Source organism: Triticum dicoccoides, chromosome 6B, assembly GCF_002162155.2.
Source record: "Triticum dicoccoides isolate Atlit2015 ecotype Zavitan chromosome 6B, WEW_v2.0, whole genome shotgun sequence".
NCBI classification, from domain to species: Eukaryota; Viridiplantae; Streptophyta; class Magnoliopsida; order Poales; family Poaceae; genus Triticum; species Triticum dicoccoides.
Genome location: NC_041391.1, coordinates 650,340,083 through 650,343,542, shown reverse-complemented (window position 1 = coordinate 650,343,542; position 3,460 = coordinate 650,340,083). Strand labels below are relative to the sequence as shown.

At 44.0% G+C, this 3,460-nt stretch overlaps 1 long non-coding RNA gene across 1 annotated transcript in view; it reads left to right on the top strand.

Moving 5' to 3' along the window:
• The window catches only part of LOC119322426, a 1,778-nt gene extending 671 nt beyond the window's left edge, over positions 1-1,107 (top strand). Inside the window, exon 2 of the long non-coding RNA XR_005155602.1 lies at positions 706-1,107. This is a non-coding gene — a long non-coding RNA (uncharacterized LOC119322426). The remainder of the gene's footprint in view (positions 1-705) is intronic.
• The last annotated feature ends 2,353 nt before the right edge of the window (positions 1,108-3,460 follow it).

Sequence of the window (3,460 nt, the reverse complement as noted above, 5' to 3'; positions counted from 1 at the left end):
AAATCTACATACCAGTTTGTACACATGATGGCTTAAATATGAAATTAGCTGATACAGAAACTGCCAATCAAATGTTCTGGCACGAGTAAAATTTGCACAACAAGCTAAAATCGGAAGCGCGCCATATAAGATTATCGCCTTTATTCTATGTATTTTAGGCATATGAGCCACATTAAAACTAATGAAAAAACTACATATTTCTTATAGCAAAATACATATTATCTTGTGTTCCCCTTGGTATGGTCATAGTCAGAAAAAAAAAAACTTTGCATGTCATTGTCTTCTTCGCCCCCCTATGGTCAAATTCTGGCTCCGCCCCTGCCGTTGAGTGCCATGGTTGCATCGACAGATGGACAGACTGGCAAGGATGATGCAGATCTCTCTCCTGAAGATGGGTCAGCGGTTCGATGATGATGGCGACGTCTAAAACATGTGCATGTGGTGTATGTTTTAGGTCTGTTGCACCGGCGGTGCGTTCTGATGTGTTATGTGGATGGATCGGCGACGGCACAAGGTTTAGATATGGGGAGTGAGAGCAATCCATATTATCAAGTTTTGTAGATGTGAGTGGTGGCTTCGGATGATTTAATGTATGCTTTTGTTAGACCTATGTTGAATAATAAATAAAAATGGCTGTATGCATCGATTGATGCAGAGGCCCGGGTCTTAACCTCCTTTTCAAAAAAAATGTGTATGTATGTTCAGGTCGGAGGCGGCGGCAGCAAATTGTTGGCGCGGCGACGGCAGCGAGAGATTGTCCGAAGCCGGGGAGCAGCGCTCCCATGCGGCCACGTACGAGCAGAGCACGCTGCATTGATTGGCTGGGGCAGAGCATGTGGAGGGCTAGTTAGCTTATGCATGAAGAGGAAACGACATGTATGGTGGGTTGCAAGGCAAAAGCCAATGACAGATGTGTGCTCAAACTTCTATTAAATTTAGTCATGAGGGGTTGCAATTTGCGACCTTTTTTTCCGTCCCCTTTGTATGTCTGCTATAGAAAGTAAGGTGTTTGATTTAAGGCAATGTGTGTCCTATCAAAACCTGGCCATCAAAATTTTCAACAGGGATTCTCTTGGCCAATATCGGTCAGGTCCCTAAACTTCAACATTTAAATCTCTTATTTGTGGGTTGTAACGTGAACCTACGGATCTAAATTCTCAAGGCCTAGTACCGAGCTGAGTGGAGGGTGTGGGGAGTTGAGTGGTGGTGTTGCAATGATCAGTGCTGACCTGCATGTTGGAGTTTGCTTTGTGCAATTGCAAGCATATTTTTCCTAATTATTATGCTACAAGTTTTAAAAAAACTCCCGGTCTAGTATTCTGTTGTTTTCTTCAATTTGGGTTGAGAACAGTTGTTGGATTTGAAGCTTCTAACTCGCGTTGTGGTTATCTACTCCTTAGTTGAACAGATCATATGAATTTACCATTTATCTCTTGAAACGGAGCTACTGATCATGTGAAATGGATTTTTCTCAATGAAACAAAGCGGGGCACATGCATGTTGTTCAAGAGCTCGGTGTAATTACTCGTCCAACTCTGGTGGTCATTCCGCCGAAAAGCTATTTGCTTATAACATACATTTTCAATTCCGCGTGGGTTAAAGTAGTAAAAAGCCCGGGGATCAGTGGTAAAAAGCTTTGTCCGGCTGTCTACAAGGACTCGATCTCTGTTAGCAAGCTTGATCTTTTTCAATGCACTGAACTGATCTGTTAGATAGGTTATTAAAGCAGCAAGCCATGTTAGTCATTCCTCGCACTATATATGAATTGTTGCAAATTATCAAACCAATACGAGACTATTCTTTCAAACCCCGAAATGCTTTAACATAGCTGAACTTCCCTGCATGATCCATATGGTTTGGCCTGAAAATAAGACCAATTCTGGCTCCATCGTCTGGCCTAGGCCTAATTTTACGATATGCTCTACCGGCTCTGAATGCGAGAGGGTGTTTATTTTTTTTTAATTTTTTTGAAACAAGCGAGAGGGTGTTTAGGGTGGAGAGTTTAGTGATGCTCCATTGAACAGAGCAAAAAAATGCTTCATGTCTAGCTAATACCAGGCGGGGTGTGTAGCTTGTCGTGCGCCACTAGCTTCAATGGTGGGTGACACACCCGGACGATCATATCGAATGTGGGATTGTGAGTTGTTGAAGCTATTTTCATATGCATGAAGCTTGATTTCAATCAGGAACAAAAACAACCTACCAGTTACCGGAAAGGAGGGTATAGAATCCAAATGATGGTTGAGTCTATCTAGTCTGCCCATAGACATACAACTTGACAGTTGTGCATATCATAAATGGAGAAATATATCGCTACCCCTAGTGCAGTATACCATTTGTTGATCTGATGCCAATTCATGCTTTGGGTTCACATATTTTCATCATATTTTGTAGCACATATTTTCATTTCACAACTTAATGAATTTTTAATCAACTAAATATGACTGATCATAATGTTATAGTGTTAATAAAAAAATTGTGAAACACATCATAATCCAATGGTACATAGTACGGTGGTACAACTGTTGGGGACAAAATGCATCCTAGTACCCCAAGTCAACACTATTCAACAAAAGCAATCTCAAAGGAGTGGATAATCTGAACCAATTAAACAACTATCTATAGGGAGAGATGGTCCTTGAAATGTGTTCTTCGAAACATTATCTTGTTTGACTACAGATTAACTAACTACATCAAGAGAGACACATGTTGTCACCGCCGCCACCTCATGTTGGAATGGAATTCATTAACGAAGTTGCATTGTTCATCCTAGGATGGATTCAACAGACTTCTCAAGACCTTATTCTTGGGGACCAACCTACCAAACATGGCAGCTCATGTTTTAGGAGATAATACCCGGCTCATCTCCAACGTATTCGGAAGGCCGCCCAACCTAGAATGTGTGTGCTCTTCCAATACAAGGCCCCGAAGGCATTCCTTGACTGTGGATTTACATGTATCTCTACTGATTACACAACAAGGGCAACTAAATCGATTTTCGCGGTACGTCTCCATCATCTGGGGCCGCAGATCACGTTTGTCTCGCCCCTGGGCTCCCATGACATTGATCCATGCCTCGCGTGCGTCGGCGTTCGTGACCCGGTCGGTCCGGTTCCTTGGTGATGGCGTTGCGGCATGTGGTGGATCTGGGATTCCTTCCCATGTCCGGTCGGTGTAGACTGGGGATCAAGGTGGGGTCGGCCGATGGATGCGCTCGGTGATCATTAGCATCCTCTACCGTGGTGGATCTCCGCACGGGTGTTGCGGTCTAGCGTCGGCCACACGGTCATTTGGATTCTACCGCGGTCAACGGCCTATCCCTGTGGTGTGGCGGCTCCTAGTGGCAGTGGCATTGTTGCGGCTCCGGTTGTGTGCAGTTGTTTTTAGAGGCGGAGACGTTCCCATGGGGTGTAGCCGAAGACAGTGGAGAGATCAGGTGGTCCAAATGGTGTTGGATGCG